At 40.5% G+C, this 22964-nt stretch overlaps 1 protein-coding gene across 1 annotated transcript in view; it reads right to left on the bottom strand.

The window, feature by feature from the left end:
- The window catches only part of plxnb2b (plexin b2b), a 307007-nt gene extending 285178 nt beyond the window's left edge, over positions 1-21829 (bottom strand). The window contains exon 1 of the mRNA XM_079567075.1: positions 21768-21829. The gene's annotated coding sequence lies outside the window, so the exon portion shown is untranslated. The remainder of the gene's footprint in view (positions 1-21767) is intronic.
- Positions 21830-22964: the final 1135 nt, after the last annotated feature.

Here is a 22964-nt window from a genome sequence, read left to right as displayed (position 1 = left end):
TCAAGGTACTGTAAAATAAAGTAATGCCCATATTTTTACCATTTTAGTTAGAGTTAGTTTCTACTATTTGCAGCATTAATTCCTCTGAGAATGTCTTCTAAAACCATGTAAAATTGGTAATGCATGATATACTTAACTGAATAAAAAATCAATCAAATTGAATTGTGAATCAAATTGGGCCCTTGTGAAGAGAAGATAATCAATTTGGGAAATACCCAGCCCTAAGATAGATGGGTAGATGAGTAGATCGGTGTTTGGGTAGATGTATGGATGTATGGATGGATAGTTTCAATGTCAAAAGATCCAGTATTCCATACATTTTTTCACCAAGAATGTATTGTAGATGGGAGAGTGTGACCACTGGAGCAAAGCATTCTCCAGCACATCCCAAAGATTCTCAATGGGGGTAAGACCTGGACTCTGTGGCGGCCAATCCATGTGTGAAAATGCCTTTTTTTGGTCAGGCACTGTAGGTAGATATATAGATGGAGGCCGGGTGAGAGGAGAGAGTGAGATAGCGGACTGACTGGAGCTGCAGGTAAATCACATCTCCAAATAATGAGGGTGATGAGAGTGGGCAGGACCAAAACAATGGCTGCAGGCAGATGCTTTTAAACGCGGCATCACATTTTAATTGCCGCTGCTCCGTTACGCTCGGCTGCACCAGGGCGAGCTGCCATTTGTGCCACGCTCAATTTGTGGTGTGGCTTTCCGAATAAACAACCTGGTGTTAGGGACATGCCAAGTCTAAAAACACAGCATCAGGGAAAATTTAACAATGCAAGAGTTTTGGTGGTCGGCCAGATCTTCAAGTTATTTTCAAATTCAAGGTTAGCGTTAGGACAGATGTGGAAAAAACAGGCAAGGGTTGTTTTACTACTTTGCATCTGCATAAGCAATAAATATTTCAGGCTTCTTCTGTGTTTTATAAATGCGCAGTTTAAACAAATTCTAGTTTTAAAGGATCTGTATCATGCTAGTTTAGCCATTCCAAAGTAAAGTATAGGCATTTATATGATATATTGTACCTCTACCAATATGGAGCACTAATTTTTGTGATAAATATTAGTATTTTCTGGAGGTATTTTTCAAATCCGGAAGACACAACGTTAATTCCGCCCTCTCTCTCCACTCATACAACTTTTGCAATAATAGATATATAAACACAGTCACAGAAAAACACTATTTTGGCTGATACTCGCCGAATCCCGGACAGAAATTCCAAACTTCTGGCGAGTGTCCAGAGTAGGTTAGAAAGAGCTCCTTCTTCACAGCTTCCAGTGCAAACATGACATCTGTCTTGTTGCGTTTTCATCCTTGTTTCGTAACATTTTTGTTTCTATTTTTACACTTTTTTTAAAAGAAGCTTTTAGATTTGGGTAAAGTCAATTGGAGAAAATGCGCTATAGGTTCAAGTGGGGGTTAAGAGGTTAATGTAGAACTTTATTCATTGTTTTACCCAAAGTAGATCCCACTATGAACATGCTTTAGAGTTAGCTTCTATGGCATTAAAAGGTCTTCAATATTACAATAAAAATATCGAGGATATATTTGACAGGATTTTTGACATAGGGCCTCATTTCCTAGCTATGCAGAGTGTTGTTGATTTCTGGAGATTTTTATGTATTTTTTTTAAATCATGCAGTCCTTATAGTTGAAGAGTTTAGTGGTGCTAGGCTAGTCCTAGGCTAGCGCATGTCTATGGTAACTAGTAGCCTGCATTAAAAACAGTCTGACTCAAGCACAGTGCACCTGAGGCAAATCACTTATAACACCAGACTACCCATATAAATGTCTCTGTTGACTGAACAATGTTTGAAATATAACCATTTTGCATTTAAAAGAACTTATATTTGAGCAGCATCAGCTTCCTGGTTGTAAGCTACGCAGCGGCGGAGTGATCTGCTCGGTTACCGGATCTACAGTAGTTTGTTTATCTGCGGCCGGCATTACTACACGTGGAATTCACAAAGGAGCTTTCTACAAATCAGATATGGCAACGTTTGGAGGACTAGCCCATGATTTTGAAGACGTTTTTAATGCAGGCTACTAGCTACCATAGACATGCGCTAGCCTAGCATCACTAAACTCTTGAAATATAAGAACTGCATGAATTTAAAAAAAAGAAAAATCTCCACAAATCAACGACACTCTGGATAACTAGGAAATGAGGCCCTATGTCAAAAATCCTGAAATATCCCTTTAAGGCAAAATCTCAAATCTACCCACAAAGACTGCGCTGATCATACAAACTGCAATTGGACTGGTCTGTGATTCTAAAACATCTCACACTAAGTACCACCAGGGCTAAATTTGGATTAAAGTCGCCTAACACATGGCTAAACCAGCTGCAAAGTACTCTCCTGAATGACTTAAAGCCTAGACCTAATTGAAGTTGCATCTACACAAAATAAGTCACTTAATTCAAGTCTTAACTGCACCAAATGAGCCGTTAGTTTGTGAAACACGGAGGCATCCTTTCCCAAAACTGTCCCGCCTCAGTGAAATCCGATTTATCGCCACCGCGTCTTTTCCTACTCCTAATCGCATCTAAAAGTTGCGAGGGTGCCCCATCTACCTGTAATCCCCTCACTGTTCCTGGAAGTCTTACGAGCATTAGTCCAAATTCAAGATGACATTGGAAATAAACTGCAATCAATGCGAGCGTATTGCCTTAAGCAGCTGGGGTGATTTACTGGACGCTGAATACAGACTGCCTATTGTAATATTCCTCCTCCCATTTTAACAGCGGAGCCAAAGAGAACAAGCAGGCGACCGGCGCACACCAACCCCCGAGGGCATCATTATCTCAGGCACAAAGTTAATGCCACCCGGGTCTATACCTGCCCACAGCACCGACTTCAGTTTATTAACATAGAAGTCTGGGCTGGAAGGAGCACTGTTTAAATTGTATAAAAATCTGCTACGGCTTACTGTGGGATAGATAATGCGCTAAAACTCATGTAAAGATATGATTACTTCAAAATACTTTTATAGTAGCCATCTACTTTTACTGCCGCTACAATCCCAGACATCGATTAATGTGGGAAGGTGAATAACTGGAAGTACTACTGCAAATGGCTGCAGCAAATTACAGCGACTAGTGCTCTCCTTTATTAACCGTTAGACATGCTGTAGCTAAGGGGCTGGCAACCCTAGGGCGAAATCTGGCCACCAAGATAATTTTAACAAATGTTACTACAAACAAATTATGAAAATGCCGTCCATTTCTTAAAAAAAAATCCCAACTTGAACCCGCGGTAGGACATATTTGATGGACAAGATTGGGATTCAGCCCCTGGACTGTTTGCCAGGAATAAAAAAAAAACATCACAAAGCAAACTTGCCTAGGAGATAAGAAACACATTCGGAGTTTGAATGTTCTTGTGTCGAGAATGGTTTCTTCCAGATGCTCCATTTTCACCCATGATCCTCGAGAAACATGGCAAATATTTCAGATTGGAAGTTCTAACCAACACACCAAGAGCCGCCCACACCTGCAGCACAGTGGAGGCGTCACAAGAGGCGCTGCAGGAAACAAAGAAGGGACAAATGAGGAGAAGATGGTGAAAGACTGTCGTGGAGCGGAGGGAGCTGCGCAGGAGGAAGAAGGAGGAGTTGTTGGTGGAGGTGACCAGGGTGAAACAACACGCTCTGAAACAGGGACAAACCCAGGAGGTGCTGCACCATTTCACAGAATCAAAGGAGCACTGAAGGCAGCCAGCCAGGTTTCCTCTGGGTGTTAGGGTTTCCCCGACCCACATCGCAAAAAAGGGTCAACAGAGACTATATTTTATGAAGAAACTGGTGCCCCTTTCAGGTGTCCTATCCACTCCAGGAGAGTGCGCTGACTTTCTGTATCATCTGTTGGTGCGGGGCCATGACTGAGGCAAAAGAACTAGGTACGGTCGCAAGCAAAGTCCTATAGGTGTTCCTATGAAGGGTCTGCAAGACGTTTTTTTGCTCGAGCTCTAGATAAAGCAGATAAAACATAATCTGACACAAAACATCCTCTGTTTCGAGAGTTGCTTCCCTCAGGTCGAAGGTACAGGTTACCCCGCCCGCTCTAAAAACAGGACCAGGTAGTCATTTGTGCCACAATACCATTTTACTCTTAAACAAACAAAGATGATTGAAGAATATAGCAACCAACTGTTATCTTCTTTTCTATTCTGTACAGTTGGTCGGTCAGAGAAGGTTTTAAAGAATGTAGGTAATCATTTTAACATAATTTCATCTGTTTTCTGTGGTCATTGTTGTCTATTTTTACTCACTGCAAATTAATTTCCCCACAAGGACAATACATTTCTGTTACTACTACTACCTCCAAAATCATGATGGTCAGGTTGGCGCAGAATGGTGACATGCTCAGTCGCAGCGGCTCAGGACAAATGCCTAAACACAATTTCGTTAAACTGTTCTACAGTGACAAATAAAGCACTTAATTACTTACAAAAAAAGATTGGCCGAATTCAAATTTCTCTACAGCGACGATACAGTTCCCCCTAACCTACTAATAACTGTGTATAACACTCAAGTGCAGAGAAGTTATTGGTTTCATGGCAGTAACTTCTCTAATCCAGTAGTGTTAGTTGGGCTGAATACAGAGAATGACAGTCCTTGGAGCAAAAGTGTCCTGCTCCACGGGAGAAAGGGCAACTCTGGAAACTCCAAGAGAATGCGAGTTTCACAGTGTGAGGCTGACGATATGCTGTGGAAACCCCAGAAAGAAAAAAAAAACAAAACTAAGTAGAGGCCTAGTCACCAATATCCAGTGAAATGCACCACAAAAATGTTGTCAGAACCAGTAAAAAAAGTTTATGTCTTTCCCAGTCTTCATTCTCTACCTGCATCTGTCACGGTTCACCCACTGTTCTTTACTTGGACGCCCTTCGATACTGACCGCTGCTGGAGGTGAGATTAAAAAGTGCTATTGTAGCGGCCAAACAGCTGGGTCAATCAAACCCTCTTTGTCCTTTTTTTCTCCTGCTTGCAGCACATCGACTTTGAGGTCAGAATGCTCGCTCGTCTCTTTGATACTCCATATGCCACCCACCAGCATAATAAAGCGTCAATCTGTTCTTCGCTTCACCCGTCAGTGGTCATACTGCTTTGCCCCGACTGGAGCAGGAACACGAATACCTGGCTCCTCGCCCCTATCTGCGGGATAAAGACCCGGGTCCAAGAGTCTGCAGAGGGAAGGGGGGGGGGGGGCTGTGTTTTCTCCCGCGTTTTCTGGCTGTTTCCGAAGCCGGTTTCACTTGGGCCGGGCCTGTCCCGCTCTCGCTGCCAGTTCCCAGAACACAAGCACCCTTTATAACGCTGCCAATCACAACCAGATGTGCCCGGGCTTCTTGTTACCAATCCCCGAGTCCCGAGCGGAGGGGCCAACAAGTAGCGGGCGAAATAACAAACCCAAATTTGGTAGAGTTATGTATTCCGAGCAGGCGGCGTACGCGCTCGGTGACAGACAGGCCGAGACAGGCTAATGTAATTACAGTGGAATGCTTACAGGAGTGAAAGTGGAAAGGAGCTGCATCAGCCTGGATGAAGCACTCGCCCACCTGCCAGAGAGAAGCCAGTTCTGACTTGTTTACAGCCCTGAGCAAAGGAATTATACCAATATATCAAGCATAATTCAGGCTTTTAAAACTACTTTGCATTTTTATTTCTATTGAAAAACTCATAACATGTGAGTCAAGATCAGGGATTGAGGTGCTGGAGGGGGGGGGGGGGGGGGGGGGGGGGGTTAAAGACAATGTCCTAAAAACACTGAGCTTCCTGTTTTTGTGACTGAAAGCAGAAAACTAAATAATGCTTTGAAATAAAAGTGAATAAACCAGATTTTAAGGCAAGACAACAACAAAAAATACAAAAACTACAGATATTTTTATGAGAACAAATGAAATGAAAACTATTTTTTCTCCTCATATTTATAAGACATTTTGTGAATAAAAATTGACCATTTTTTTTTAGCAATGGAATCTAAATAATGGATGAAAATGTATTGCTTTATTTTGTAACAAAGATTTTTTTTTTTCCAGAGGGGAGTTTGGATCTTTTTTAGTTATTGAAAAAGCTGAAATAATAATAATTGAATAATGATGATAAATATGCCTTACACTTTACAAGCCTGTATTACTAACTTTCTCAAAGCGCTGCACTGTCGTCATGTTCATTCACTTCATCCTCGGTGGAGTATAAACTGATGAATAAACTGAGATGAAAAAAATTCTGTAAAATTGTCCCCCCCTGGAACTGCCACCTTAACGTGGTGGAGGGGTTTGAGCACCCGAATGATCCTAGGAGCTCTGTTGTCGGGGGCTTCGTGCCCCTGGTAGGGTCTCCCCATGGCAAACAGGTCCTGGGTGACCGGTCAGACAAAGAGCGGTTCAGAAGCCCCTTATGAGAGACCAACAGGCCTGAGAATCGAGAGGCCGTCCTCCCGTGGACCCACCACCTGCAGGAGGAGCCATAAGGGGCTGGTGCAATGTGATTTGGGCAACGAACCAGTGGAAGAAAATCAAAGGATTGAGGGATGGATGGAATAAAATCTGTAAAATTCAAATTCTGCCTTGTTTTTTTCTAGGGGGGTTCACAGATGAATATATCAGGCTGGGAATTAGATATTAATAAATCCCTCGGAAAAAAAAAAAACTTGAAAATATTGTAACTCTGGAGTCTGTAGGAGCTACTAAAGTAGTTATTTTGTTGCATGGGTGGCACAAAAAACACATTTTGAGAAAACCAGCCCAAAAGTTTTGTAACGAGAGAACATTTCTCCGCTCTTCGGTAGAGGACAACTTCCAGAAAGGAAATGACCATATATGGATTATAGCATCATCTCCCTGACCCTTCACAGGACACGATGGATGTAATATATGTCAATATTTGTGAATGAATACACTCGCAATGTTAGAGCTACTTCCAGGATATCTCCAGCTCCCTTGAGACAAAACATCATAAAATAAGAAAATCTCCACATTGAAGACAGCGTGACTTTTACACCTGAAGTCATGATTAGCACCAACTACATTGTGGGGGACATGGCATAAAAGAATTTGGGAAGAAAACAACCTTATGTTTGATGAAATTACAACATGCAGTTATACTAAGAGCCAACAGAGGGCGCACTTCCTCCTTTTGTACAACAGCAGCACCAAAATGAAACATACAATAAAGATATGCACTGATGAACAAGTTATAAAGCTCAAGAAAAAGAGTTTAGTCACAAACAGGATCAGAACCAGTTTGGTGAATGTGACACTAATAATCATGGGAACATCATGAAAAGAAAAGTACCGCCTACTAAAAAGCATTAGTACAACTATTAGTGTTGTGATTGGTTCAGGCATAACGACAAACTACTAAAACTTCTGATGCCGCAACTCCTACTACAATTACTTCTATTGCAGTGGAAAGACAGGCGAACCCCAATCCAATGTAATCACAAGAGCCACAAAAAGTACTTCCAAAGCTGAAATGGCCTCCACTAACATGTTTTATAACAGCAGGACAGCAGCGAAATGTGCCGTTCACCCCATTCCCCTCCGGGACGGGAAGTCTGACCAGATACAAGCTGACACGAGAGATTTAAGAGCTGGAGATGGAAGAGAGAAGCCCATTTTCACTGACACGCCAATGCAACGCCACCGTCAATCCATTACAGAGGCAAATCGAAAAGGAAACAAAATCAAAAGGTCTCCTGTCTTTAAAATGGGGGCATGTACGTGTCCAATCAGTGCATGGCAGGTTATATGATTAAGGTAGACTTTTAATTTTGGAAATCTTGACCAATGTCCAATCTTTCAATGCCACTTGGGCAGCCTGTCAACCTGGAGACAAAAAGTGGGCTAATAAAATAGATCCATGTATCTATGTATCCATGTATCTAGGGCTGAAACAACTAATCGATTATTGAAATAGTCGACAACCATTTTAGTAATCAATTCCTCTTTTTTCTAGTAAACACAGACTCAAAATAGAGCAAAAACTACATGAAAATTGTGTTGTTTTTTTTAATGAAAACCTGCTTTCTCTATAAAGTTAGGGTCTGTAGTGTTTTCTCTTACCTCAATGACTCTTACCTGAGCTTAGATGAGTTGATGCGTACCTGTCTGGTCTTTGTGCGTGCCCTCAGTCACGCAAAACGACCAAAGATGTTGTTAGCATTTGGCCTCTCCAGTATATTCCTATAGCTCCAAAGTTAGACCAAGCTCTTCCATGGGCACAAAGACCAGACAGGTACGTATCAACTCGTCAAAGCTCAGGTAAGAACATATCTCAGTCTGGAAAAACAGTGGCCTGTTCCTTTAATCGTGAAAATAATCAGTAGATTAGTCGATTACCAAATAATCGTAAGTTGCAGCCCTACCTGTATCCATCTATCTTATTGTTAGAATGGGATAAAAACACATCAACATTGTGAAACACTGGGTTCAGCTACCTCACGATACGGAGCAAGTGTGTATAAGTAATGAATTGGTTTCAAAATAAATATTAAATATGAGACAGTATTGAAAAGTGCCCCCGGGTTCACAATGCAAAACAAAACAGAAACTAAATCATAGTGCTCGAAGGCATAATGTTTTTCTTTAAAAGACAGAAAAATGCAGCGCACTGTCACGTGGCTCTTTTGTCCCTCTGAAGCAGCAACCAGTATATACAAGGAGAAGCAGTTCTGATGAGGAATCCATCAGAACCGTGTGACTCCTTCACTTATTGATGCCACAGCCTCTTTATACTATAAACCTGCAGGCGCGGAGCCGCTGCAGATACACGCCTGCAGATGCACGCCTGCAGATGCACGCCTGCAGATACACGCCTGCAGATACACGCCTGCAGATACACGCACCACTCGCACCATCCCAAACGTCTGCGCTGTTTTAGGATCCGCGCTACACGTTGCAAAGAGCCCGTCTGAATCTGTCCTCTTCATATACGCTAATACGTGCAGCTGCTACGTTATCAAGAACCAAAACAAAGCGCACGTGCTTTTGCGCGGTCGTTCGTATCTTTCAGAAATGACGCTGAAGGGATGAGAATATCCTTCAACCCTCGTTCATAGAAATAGTGTCTGCCACTCAAATAGCATTAAATCCCGTTAATTTAACCTCTTAACTCCCGCCTGAACCGAGAGGATCTTTTTCCTCCCGTCATCGGATTTTTTTTCCATCATTTTTTTGTTGGGTATTCAACTCATTTTGTAACTTTTTTGTCATTTTTTCGTCAATTTTTTATCAATTTTTTTTAATTTTTTTGTCACATTTTTGTCACTTTTTTGTCACATTTTTGTCATTTTTTTGTCAATTTTTGATCCATTTTTTGTAATTTTTTTGTCACATTTGTGTAATTTTTTTGGTCAATTTTTTTTTCAACTTGTTGTCATATTTTTGTAATTTTTTGTCACATTTTGTCACATTTTTTCATCCATTTTTTGTCCATTTCTCGTGACATTTTTGCCACTTTTTCATACATTTTTCGTCACTTTTTTGTCAACGTTTTCTCACTTTTATGTCACATTTCCATCATTGTTTTCGTCTCAGTTTCGTTGCTATTTTCCCAGCTTTTTCCCAGAAGCTTTTGGACTGGGGTTAAGCCAAACTGGAGAAAATTTGCTCGGCTCAGGTGGGAGCTTAAGGGTTTAATAGCCATTTTACATTGGCCTTTACAAAAATGCTTTGAGGACGTTTATGTCAAAATAGGTCAATTTACTTTCTTTTCTACAAGACGCACATTGTAATTCATAGCCTATTTTTTGAATGAATTGATAAGAGAAAAGATAAAGAACCGTATCAATAAGAGAAATCATCAATGGTATTAACATCGATTAAAAAAAGTCTACAAATAAGCAAATAAAACATAATAATATAATAATAACCCAGTACATGTAACTAAATTGCGAGCTGAAGCTAAAGTAAGAACACTATTGCTCAATACAAGCATGTTTCGAACAGTGTGGTCTTTTTCTCTGCCTGCAGGACAAAGACGACATAAGATCTTGCCTGACATTATCTTCTTCATTTATGTTTCCGCAGAGTTTTAATGGCACGGATATAAAACAGTGATTTAGATATTCCAGACAGGTTTGCTGACAGACAGGTCGAGGAGGCAGTTGGGTTCAAGTGCCCGTGGGCGTGTTTGCACATGCGAGCGCTGCTCAAATACGTTGCCTTAAACAACATATGCCCCACGGCCAAACAAATTTATGGAGTTAATGACAGCGCGCAGGAGTACAGGCATCATTTTCAGTGTCAGCGAATGCACCGCGCGTTCACGGGGGGTCGTGTTGTGTTTACAGACAGTCAGAACTGATGGGCTATTAACTATTCATTATGGAGAGGTGATTAGGGGGATGCTCCACGGCGTAGGTCGAGTGAAGCAGAGTTAAACAGGATTTTAATCTTGTTTCTCAGGTCTGCAGCTGCAAATCTATCCAAACAACATTATTCAAATCCCCCCCCCCCCCCCAAAAAAAAAAACAGGTTATTGGCAGCAGGAATAAAAATAAGGAAAATAATGGAAAGGTTCAAGTCATATCAGTCACTATACTTATGGGGTGGGGTTTCATTTATTAAATCCTTTGGCATTTGCTTTGCTTTGTACCATTTTCTTACATGCAAAGTCACATATATATATTTTTATATCTAATTCACATTTACTTCTTTCTTGGTTGGGATGTTGTAATGTCTAACATATAAATTCCCCTCAATCCATCAATAATGTTTTTTTATTTATTTAAAGAGGGGGTATTATGCTTTTTTCAATCACATAGCACCAGTCTATATCACACTACAATGATGACGAAACCTTCTGTTAGTCTGTAAATGCAGTAAATTAGAATAACTGCCTTGTATAAAAAAATTGCTCTCTCAAAATGGCTGTAGTGAATGTCTTGAAATAGGCCTCTGTCTCTTTAAGAACCTCTGACCCTTTCCGACACGCCCCCTCCACACGCTGTCTGTGGCATCAGTGGGGAGGGGGTTCTGCTGAGGAGCAGTGGTTGGTTACTCGGCTCTGGTGACGAAAGCTCAGAGGCGTCTCCAGGAGGTGGGGGCGTTCCTAGGAGGACTCAGGCAAAGCTATCCCTAAAATGGCCTAAAATCAGAGTTTTTACAGATCACTCAAAAATACGTGAATGTGCCAAGGCAACACTTCAGGCATGTTTTTTAATGAGGGAATGACATAATAACATGTAAAGCTTGAAAAAGTCGATTTTGCATAATACCCCCCCTTTAACCTTTATTTAACCAGGAAAGTCCCATAGAGATTAAAAACCTCTTTTTCAAGGGAGTCCTGGTCAAGAGGAAGCAAAAGATACAGAATTATAATTACATACACGTTACATACACATGTTGTCGGCCCCTCCGATCACCACCAACCACTCACTCACTACATTCACCCCGGCTTCCTGGTGTTTCCCAAACGGTCTCCCATCCAAGTACCGACCGGGCCCTTCCTGCTTAGCTTCCGAGGTCTGACGGGATTGGGCAGAGCAAAGGCGGTATGGCCACAAAATAAAATAAAAATATCTCGATGGGTCTTTCCTGGTTAAATAAAGGTAATGATCAATGTAATGATCATTCCTGATTCAATGTAGTTATTATAATTACCATGTTATTACACTTTGCTCTCAATGCTGATCCAATGTTAATACCTGTTATATTAGAGTTCAATAAAGTAATGATGGGATTTATGGATATTTAGTGGGAGCTGGATCTTTTAATATAGATTTTTTGGTAACACTTTAGATTACAGTCGGCAAGTTGTGTAGGTACAGGTAACAACAAAGTAATTACATGTGTAAGTACAGGTAATCACACATCAGGTCTGTCAGGGCATGTGCATTTTTGAGGTTTGTGCAATACAGTCGATGCATTTACTATTTTCTATTTTCTCCTCTGTCCACTCTTGTTATTGTTATTTGTTTTAACATGATGTGATCACTGTTCTCATTCCTGTCTGTACATAGTCTGTATATAGTTTGTATATCGTGTCTCTGTATGTTTTTACTAACTTGTGTGTAACATCAACCTGCCAGGGGGTCTGCAGATGGAAATTAGCCTAAGGCTATAATCTGGCATATTTACATTTGTAAAAATGTTCATTAATATGTATTGTCCCTCCTTTTCAAATAAATAAATAAATAAATAAAATTAAAGTGTGAGGTTTAATAAAGGTGTACAACATGTAGGTGTACGTGTAACAAAGGTGTAGAACGTGTAATAAAGGTGTACTTTAGTCTCACTTTAGGTAAGGTGTATTTGCGCAGTAATTATGCAGTAGTTTTCCTTTGTTCCACCTCTTTACTCTTTATTATCCTCTGTTCCCTCTTGTTGCAAACCGTAGAGTCTCACTTCCATGAGTTATGCAGTAATTTCCCCCCATTTATGAAACTTTATAAAGCTGGCCAAAACACCTGTCTTTACTAAATTCACACTTTTATTTTTATTTGACCTTTATTTAACCAGGAAAGTCACACTGTAGATGTAGTGTTAGGGGAAAACGGAGAACATGCAAACTCCACACAGAAATGCCCCGTCCAGGTGGGAAACGAACCCGAGACCTCCCTGCTGTACTTACTTTAATGTGTAATTAGAAAATTCTGCAGAGCCAAGCTAGACATAGACCTGGACACTGAAAATATCAATAATAACAAACTAAACCAGGACTGCACGAGGGCTAAACCTGGAGTAATCTGTACACGATGACCATCTCTGACACGTCTCCCACATGGCGAAGCCGGCGTCCCACCAACGGTCCCGCGCCCCGCAGTTTGAGAACCTCAGTGGTCTCCTCTCAGTTATCGGTCCGTGCCATCTGTTCCCGCTGCGGTGGAAAATCGAGCTGCTTCAAAGTCGTAGATATCGATCAGAGGCGCATTCATTTTGAAAGCAGCCACATGCACAGACTTTCAGAATCGCACGAGGAATCTGGGGGACGGCGAGGTTTGCGGATGACGGTGCAGCCATGAATTTATGTATTTGTGCCCTAATGTACACAGTATCTGTACTTAAGCCGCGTATAAAAGTGTAGCTTCACACTGCTATTAGAAATAAGTATCAAGTAAACAGCAGTATTTTGCATGCAACAAAGGCCAAAGAATACTACATCAAGCATAATCAATTTTGACACTGAAAAGGAAATTGTATACAACTTATGAGTAAATGTGCACAATTTAGTTGCAGTTAAATAAGTCAAAAAATGTATTTTTCAAGAAACTTAGATTTAATGCCACTTTTATTCACAACTAATGCATTATTTTATTACTTTGAATGCTTTTTAATGCCCTGTGGAAACCATGTATTAATTATAGTGATTGTTATACTGCTATCACTAACTACCACTAATAGCTCAGCCATTTCTTACAAAGCAAAAAAAAAAAAAAGTACTACGATTACATGCAATACTACAACTACCCCATTGCAACTTGAAATCTTTATTTTTGAAACCAGCACCACACAAATACTGACCGAAAAATTTGTCGCCAGCTTTTCTGATCTGGGGTTGCTGCAGTGGGTCACATTGAAAAAAGATCCTCTCTCATCTTAGACAAAAATGACTTAAAAGAGCTGAAATGATCGGAATTTGTGCTCATTTTGCGTAGGTTTGGACAATGTTTTTATTGCCAAAGGAACAAAAATTATGTTTCTTATCTTGTCTCATTTCAAGGGTTTTTTGTCTTATTCTAAGTGTTCAAGAAAATCTCTCTTATTTTAAGCAAATGAATGCTTGTTCCATTGGCAATCATAATTACAGACAGTCCAAATGTCTCAAAATCATCATTAATTGTCTTAATTCAAGCACATTTCAAGCCATTTATCTAAGATTAGATGGCATTTTTTCCAGTGCAGGTTTAGTTCTACTTTGTGCCCAAAGACTGAGATCAGCTGACGACCTGAACATCCTGAATGACCAGGTTATCCCATCAATGGACTCCTTCTGTGTTTAGCCTACGAAATGACAATGCAAGGATTCATTGAGCTTACATTGTGAAAGAGTGGTTCAGGAGCCATCACACCTAAAACTCGATTCAGTTGGGGAGTAAACTGCACGCCTGTGGGGGCGCTGTGTCAAAACCTTCCACAGGAAAAACAGTGAACAAGAAACACGCTTCTCTGATTGGTCGATTGAACTCCGCTTCCATTTCGCTAAAGTGGGACTACACCAGGACTAAAGCAGGACTAACACAGGACTGGCGGACCCCGGAGATATGTTTTCTTCACACGAGACAACTGCGAAGGCTCCGGGCAGAGACGTCGAAAACTACAGACTGTCCAAGAGAAAGCGACGTGGAGAAAGGTACCCAAAAGGATCTAATCAGGGCTTTGCTCTCTGGCCTCTTTCGCTGCTTATATAAATAGTTTCTGCCTAATATTTCCAAGTCATGGTTAAGTTTTGGTGTTAATGTCTTATTCACTCTGTTCGCTCTAATCACAAAGGGTCTGCATGTGTGTTTTCATTTGAAATAGGACCCAGTAAATTCCATTATGAATGTCGTGATTGTCTCCGCTCTGTTCTGTCTTTACACACAATGTTGTGCAACTTCCGCTTCCTGTTTTTGTTCCGCTCTCTGGCTCAGTCACAAACCAAATGATCCGCTTAAGAGTTTGTCTGAACCGGACCGAGACCCACGATTTCAGCCGGACCAGGGTTCGCTTCTTTGGTCCGGATCAGAGTCCGCTTGCGCGTTCACACCACTTCAAACGAACCGTACTATCCGAGCAAACGCGACCCAAATGCTGAATTTTCACACAGAGTCCAGATCTTAACCCCAATGAGAATCTTTGGGATGTGCTGGAGAAGGCTTTGTGCTGTGGTCACACTCTCCCATCATCATTGCTAGATCTTGGTGAATCATTAGCCCAACACTGGATTTTTCAACATTGCAGAAGGTCATTGAAACACCACACAAAACAACAAATTATTAAGAGTGTGTGACCTTCTAAAAACAACAAAAGAATATGTCTCTTTCGGGATTGATCATCTAGAAAACTGTGAGCTGATTTTGACTTTAAAACATATATCCATAATAACATCTATATATGAAAGTAACAAATAGGAATGGTGACGTCTTTTCCCGAATTTTCTTTACAAAACTCTCAAATCTAGAGTTGTCTGAAACCCCCACAGTCCTTCATCACTTTACGCCTTCAGTTCGTCTTATTATGCCGGTGACTTGGGTGGCTTTTGGCGGCGCTTTAATAACCCAGAGAATCATTCAATCCATAATTAATACTTTGAGTCGAGAGGCGAGAATACCTTTAATTGACTGGTAATGGCGCTGACGAGGAGCGCATTTAGCCCATTTTAATAATCATCTAAAAAGCAGATAATGATTGTGATTAAAAGTCTAATGTCACGCTCCGTGCTCGAATACAGGCTGCTGCACAGACTCCGGCAAGACGGCGGAGGAATGAGGGGTTCCCAAACTGAGGTCTGATTGATTTGGGCAATGTTTTCCCTTATTTTGATTGATCTTATTCAATCTTTTCATATTAAAATAAGAGATACATATATCTGATTGATGAACATAACCTTTATATTAACTCTAACTAAACATTTTCCAAAAGTCGAATTCCAAAGTCGATCCAACTAATGTCGTGAACAAGAAGAGGGGGGTGGGAGGGACTTAGGGTATGATCGCTTGAAAATCAGGAAGTGAAACTACTGGATATTTAGCTTCAGCTTTAAGATCAATATTGCATGTTGTAATACCTGCAAAAAGCATAATACACACTTTAAGTTCAAACACTTTTTGCACAGAAACTGCCTTTAGCCTATGCATTTTAACTTTGAAGCGAGCCGCTATTGTTACTGGATCATCCCTGTGACCCGGCGGCTGAACCTGTAAATATATTCACTTTGTACTTTCTTTCATTTCCATCGCTGCTGCCGTGTTAGACTAAGTTGAGCTGATAACCACCGCCCACATCCTGCTCCGCTCTGAATCAGTGTCAGGAGGTCAGGCCTAACCACAACTTTGAGGTGAAAAGTTCACAGAGTCGTCAGACGCCTTGAGAACACGGACGCCTCAGCTCTTTGCTTTGTCAGAGATTTCTACAGCGAGTGCTGACTGTAAATGTTCACCGCTGCACCAGATTATCGCAAAGACAACCACGAACGGATCTGCTGTCCCGCACTCACAAACACACTCTCCTTCATCCTGGCCTCATGCACTTGTTTTTAGAGCTACAGTAGAAGTTTACTGTTAATGTTCATCACTGGAGTCATTATTCATTCACTCCATGTGGGTGATAGAGAAACTTGCGTAAGCCAGTATCATCTTTTTCTGTACACAGAGATTATATACACATTTATGTGTGTGTGTGTGTGTGTGTGTATGTGTGTATGTGTATGTACTGTATATGTATGTATATGTATGTGAGTCATTTGCGGCTCAGATTAGAAGGGTTATGTTTGGGAATGTTTTTGGTTTTATATAGTGCTTTTCTGAACACTTAAAGATGTTTACATTGCATTATTCATTCACTCCATACTCAGTGGTGGTAAGCTACTATTGTAGCCACAGCTGCCTTAGGGTAGACTGACGGAAGAGAGACAACCAGTCTGCGCAATCGGACCCTCAGACCACCACCAACCACTCACTCACTCACTACATTCACTCAGGCTTCCTGGTGTTACCAAATGGTCTCCCATCCAAGTACTGACCAGGCCCTTCCTGCTTAGCTTCCAAGGTCTGGTTATTTAGGCTATTTAATAAAAAGTAATTCAGTATAAGCTTATAGTAAATTATGTAAATGGCCATGTGGACTTGTTTGTAATCTCTCAAAATGTTGTCCTTTCATTTCATGTTTCATTTACTTATTCATTTCAGCAACACCAGTGCAAACTTGTTCTCACAAAAAGAACACAACAAGCCAACTGTGCTTAAAGGAAGTAAGAAGAAGTTCTTATATAAACCTAAACCTCATCTCTTACATCTAAAACAGCACTTGACAAACTTTGAGCAAACACCACATGCAAGAGTCTGTGCTTGTACATTATGTGCAATCGCTCATGATTGTACAATCACAAACACAAACAGCCTTTGCTCTTTGCTACAACAGCCTTGACTGACACTTTGCAAGTTGCCTATAAACAATATGACGCAGCTCTATACATTTTTCATAATCACTTAACATCCCACAGAAAAGCTACTATGGGCCGGTGTACCAGCTGCTCCCCGCGCATTAGCCCGTCTCTGGGGTCGCGGTGGAGTAAAAGCCAGCAGCACATTACACTTCTATGGGAGTGGATTTAACATAGAGTGAGCAGAGAGCACGGCCTCAGGCTCCTCTTTAGCGGCCGGTCCGTTGTGGTGGACTGTGGCGATCGATGCATTTGCTCAATAGATCATTAAGCAATCCCCATACTCCCGAAATAACACGGGATCAGGGCGAGATAAGAGCAGGATCAATGATGGACCGGACTGAAGCAGGAAGCGGCCGCGTGGAGGCTCCGACGTCCCACGTGTGTTCAAGTTAATGCACGCTGGGGATTAGTCACAATCGGCAGTTCGAAATCGCAGTAAAGATGTTGCAATTGTACACTGCGTTCCAAATTATTATGCAAATGACATTTTTCTAAGATTTTCTAAATTGTCAACTCAAATGAGAGTCAGCATAATTTTCAAGTCTTTAGCTGGTAGAGGATCAATTAAATGTGGTGGAAAAAATTTCCTAGTGATAACGGTATTTTTTTCAAAAATAAATATAGTAAAAACCTCAAAATCCACTGTTCCAAATTATTATGCAACTCATCGTTTCAATACATTTTAAAGCTTGTAATTAACTGAAAATGGTCATTTGTTGAATGTGTAGCATTAGGAGGTCATACTTACTGAAATCAAAAGCTATTTCAATCAAAAAAATATTAACAGGTCAAGTTATATTTGACCATAGGAGCCCTTGTGTGATAGCAGCTTCAAAATTCTTATATCCATTAAACTTGTGAGTTTTTGGACAGTTTCTGCTTGGATTTCTTTACAGGATGTCAGAATAGCCTCCCAGAGCTGCTGTTTGGATGAAAACTGCCTCCCACCCTCATAGAAGTTTTTTTTGTTGAGGCTCCAAAGGCTCTCAACAGGGTTGAGGTCAGGGGAGGAGGGGGTCCACATCATGAGTTTCTCTCCTTTTATGCCCATAGCAGCCAGTGATGCAGAGGTATTCTTTACAGCAGGACATGGTGCGTTGTCATGATGAAGAGGATTTTGTTAGGGAAAGCACGGCTCTTCATTTTGTAGCATAGAAGACAGTGGTCAGTCAGAAACTCCACATATTTTTCAAAGGTCATTTTCACACCTTCAGGGATCCTAAAAGGGCCTAAAGGGGCCGACCAGCTCTCTCACCATGATTCTGGCCAAAAACATGTCTCCGCCACCTCTTTACTGACGTCACAGCCTTGTTGGGACATTGTGGTCATTCACCAACTATCCACTACTCCATTGATTTGACCATCCAGGGTTACACAACACTCATCAGTGAACAAGACTGTTTGAAAATGAGTCCTCATGTATTTCTGAGCCACTGCAGCCGTTTCTGTTCATCAGCATTCAATTAACAGTTTAGGGGAGGCCCGGATAGAAGGTTTATGCACAACTGCAGCCTCTGGAGGGTCCTACACCTTGATGTTCGGGAGACTCCAGAGGCACCTAACTGCTTCAAATACCTGTATGCTGCTTTGTAGCATCTGTTCTCCTAATCTGATGTGTTTGTCTGGCAGAAACCGTCCATATTGTGCCTTTATCTGCATAAACGCGAGTGTGTCTGAATCATCCACAAATCTCTTATCTGTACGATGATTACGCTTAATCTTTCATGAAATATCGAAGGTTTTCATACCTAGACCAAGGCATTCAACTATTTCACACTTTTCATCAGCAGAAAGACCCTTTTTCTTAACCATATTGCTTGAAAATGATGATCTGCATAATAAAGTGGAACACCCTTTTTCAGTAGTTTTTCCCTTAACTGGGCTTAACCTGACAACTAATTATCCCAGGTCTCTGAGATTAATGTCAGTGATTCATAGAGCCCCGAGACACCATACCATCCACAAGTTTCATTATTTTTTTATTTATTTTTACCTTTTTGACACAAAAATACAATTTGCATAATAATTTGGAACGCAGTGTAGGCATTATATATGTATGTATGCGTATGGATGTGTGTTCTTACCAACAGAGTGAGGACATTTTTGCAGAGTGAGGACATTTTGGGTGGTCCTAACTTCTTTGAAGGACTGTTTGAGGGTCAAGATGTGGTTTTAGGGTTAGGGTTAGAATTGGGTTTAGATTAGGGTTAGGGGCTTAGGGTTCAGGGTCTGGGTAATACATTATGTCTACGAGTGTCCTCACTAAGATTGAAGAACAAGATTGTGTGTGTGTATGTGTTCTTGTACTTACGGGAATGTGAGGACTAGTTTTTAATCAACAGAGTGAGGACATTTTTGCAAAGTGAGGACATTTTGGGTGGTTCTCACACTTGAAGGACTGTTTGAGGGTCAAGGTGTGGTTGTAGGGTTAGGTTAGAATTGGGTTTCGATTAGGGTTAGGATTAATGTTAGGGTTAGGGGTCCTAACCTTAGGGTTAGGGTCTGGGTAATACATTATGTTTATGAGTGTCCTCACTTAGATAGAAGAACACGATTATATGTGTGTATGTGTTCTTGTACTTACGGCAATGTGAGGACCAGTTTGAGTTTTTAACCAACAAATTGAGGACATTTTTGGGTGGTCCTCACTTATTTGAAGGACTGTTTGAGGGTCAAGGTGTGGTTTAGGGTTAGGTTAGAATTGGGTTTAGATTAGGGTTATGTTTAGGATTAAGGTTAGGGGCCTTAACCATAGGGTCTGGGTAATACATCATGTTTATGAGTGTCCTCACTAAGATAGAAGTACAAGATTGTGTGTGTGTGTGTGAGAGAGAGAGAGAGAGAGAGAGAGAGAGAAATCGCTGTTAAAAAAAAATGAAAACCATTGTTTGTTTGTTTTTTTATATATAATTGACACAAAAAAAAACAAATAATGCAAACAAACCCAGTGGATATAGATGAGGCTGAAGCCAATGCCTTTTACAACATCTGCTACAAAGATAAAAGTTGCAAATGATGATGCACAGCTGGAGCCAAATAAACAACTCATGACTTTGGGGAAGAACATGAAAGAAATTAAGTGGAGTTTATTATAAATGAGCGCACTAAACTGTCCCTCGTGAAGTGCTTTGGCTGACTCGTGTCATGGGTAAAGTTCTACATGAATAAGATTCCCCTTTTCTAAACGGCGATGCTCATGAAGGCATTTCTGCAAAAATGGGACCAGGTATGATACTTCAGAGCTTTAGTATGGATAACGTTACATCACTATTAGGCCTACAACACCAGGAGAAACAGACAAAATCTAAGCAAAATCACAACGTCATGTGACCAACTCTGAAGAAGAACGCAGAAAGTGAGCAGCAAGTCGACAAGTAATCCTTTCAAACCAGTGCGGAAAATATTTTCAATTCAATAGAGCACCGACTTCAATATTCTCAGGAGGAAACAAAGTGTACACCTAGACTAATCCTAACCCAAGCCCAAATACTGGACTAAGACTTTATTCATTTTTTAATCATTAAGGTGAACAATCTCGTTTTCAAGAGGGACCTCGATCTTCTCCAAAGCAAACAGACGACTTAAGGCGAGACACTGCAGGTGAATAATCAAATAAATACATTTAGAGATATAAATTTTAAACTTTTGCTTAACATTTCTGGCATAAATATGACAAAAAGTGTTGTAATTATATGTATGGACAGACCCAAATCTAAATCTATGGTTTTATTTTATTGACATAAAGATTTTTTTCAGAGGGGATTTTGGATATCTATAGCTTTTGAATCATCTAATCATAAGTGAAAAAATATCTGGGTTCTGGGTTCAAAGGCTGGGAATTAGATGTAAAAAAAATCCCTCTGAAAAACCTTCAAAATATTGACTGTACTGGAACGAACGGTTTTGAATCATTTGCGCATGTTTGAGTGCCTTTCTCCGGTCTTCTGTAGTGGGTTTCTCCCACCAAGGAAATGACCATATTTGGATTATAGCGTCATCTAAGGCAGCCTTCACTGAACACGTGGAGATAAAATATGTCAATATTTGTGAATGAATGTGCGTGGGAACCCGGCTTTTGCAGCGCGATGTCGGAGTTACTTCTGGGATTATCTCCTCCTCGCTAGTGGGCAAAAAAGTCATGAAATAAGTGTCGTACAGGGTTAGTTTTTTCTTTTTTTAAACTCAGACAAGAAAACTTAGACGATAAGGGAGAAACCTAGCAGAAAATCTCCACATTGACCACCGCGTAAAAAATCTATATTTTCACCTGCCCTGTCTCGCCTTAATAGACCGACATATATCTGATGTCAAAAATAAGAGTCAAGCAAGACTTAAAACTCTAAAAATGGAGCAAATCATAACATTGAACTGCCAAAAAGTCCGGAGTCACTGACATTAAATAACATCACGTCGACTGTGGGCGCTTTATAGCAGCATTACTGGGATACAGTGGAGATATAACATGTCCATTTCGTTCCACAGAAGGTCACAAGTCTAGATGGAAATGCCAAGCCTTGAAACGATACAGGCCGTGCATGACGCCATAAACACCTATTGCCATTTTAAGATCCCGGTTAATGTCAATATTAAAAATACATGGGCTTTCATCTTGCTCCTGCCGACACAGTAACACGGTAACAAAGCTCCGAGACGAGGTGTTTAGTATGTCTTACCCCTTTGTTGTCCACCCTGTGTTACCGTGGGGTTGTCTCTGGTTTCCTCCTGTCGAACAAAGAAAGCACGTGTTAGGAAAATTGGGACAGTCGCAAATGGTAAGTCAATAGAAAAGTAAATGAGGAGAGGCAGAGTGCTCACAGGATCACTAGTTTTCTTGCCGTTTCACTAAAATTCATCAATGAAAAGAAACTCCAAAGACTTTGACATTTCTACAAGCCACATTATAGATGCATTTTCTTTTGGCAGTGGATATTTGACCAGGACTGGACCAATCAATTTGCATCACATGGTAACATTCACTTTACTGCACAACATATTGTCAGAAAATACAAATAACCCCAACATCTTACGTTCGGGTTATTTATAGCGCAGAGGTTAGCGCTTGGGCTGGTACGACAAATACTACATCGACTTATCGTTCAATAAAAATCATACTATACCAGACTATATATTTTTGGGCTCCATATTTATCGTCTGTACATTTATTAACACTTCTCCCTGTTCTTTCAACTGAATAAAATTGAGTTTCATTATACTTGATGTTTATTTTATTCATTTACAAATTTTATTGATTTATTTGTTTACAAAGCATGACAATTTATATCACACAATCTAATGATATTAAGGTCCGCTTTGTAAAAGGGAATCCCCAGAAGCGCAGTGCTCATTGACTGCGCTGCTCAGTTTGCTTGCGCAGGAGTGAGGGCTGGCCAGCAGGGGGCAGGTGTGAAAGAGAGACCTCTCCTTAATCGAGGCATACTTGAAATCATTTGTACTTTTATGACTGTTCAGAAAACAGAAAATATTCAGCATATTGTTTTTTTTTTTAAATTAATTAATATATGAATAAAATAAAGACTCTTTTTTTAAAGGCAACAAATAATCGTTTGAATAATCGTGATTTCAATTATGACTAAAATAATCGTGATTATTATTTTTTCAATAATCGAGCAGCCCTAGTGGTCATGTAAAGTGCTTTGTGACTATGTCTGTGAACAACAAATAAAGTTCTTCTTCTGCTGCTGCTTCTTCTTTGTTTGCTTTGTTGTGTGTTTGTGAATTTTAGATATTTAGCTGGGGTCTAAACTCATTCCCAACATTCCGATTGCATTTCTAACATCCCAATTCTTCACAGGAATGACTTTATAAGCATGTTCCACAATAATGCTAGTTCTTGGGCAGAGTTTACAATT

This window comes from Gobius niger, assembly GCF_951799975.1.
Source record: "Gobius niger genome assembly, chromosome: 12".
Taxonomy (NCBI): Eukaryota; Metazoa; Chordata; class Actinopteri; order Gobiiformes; family Gobiidae; genus Gobius; species Gobius niger.
This window is presented reverse-complemented; position numbering and strand designations above follow the sequence as displayed.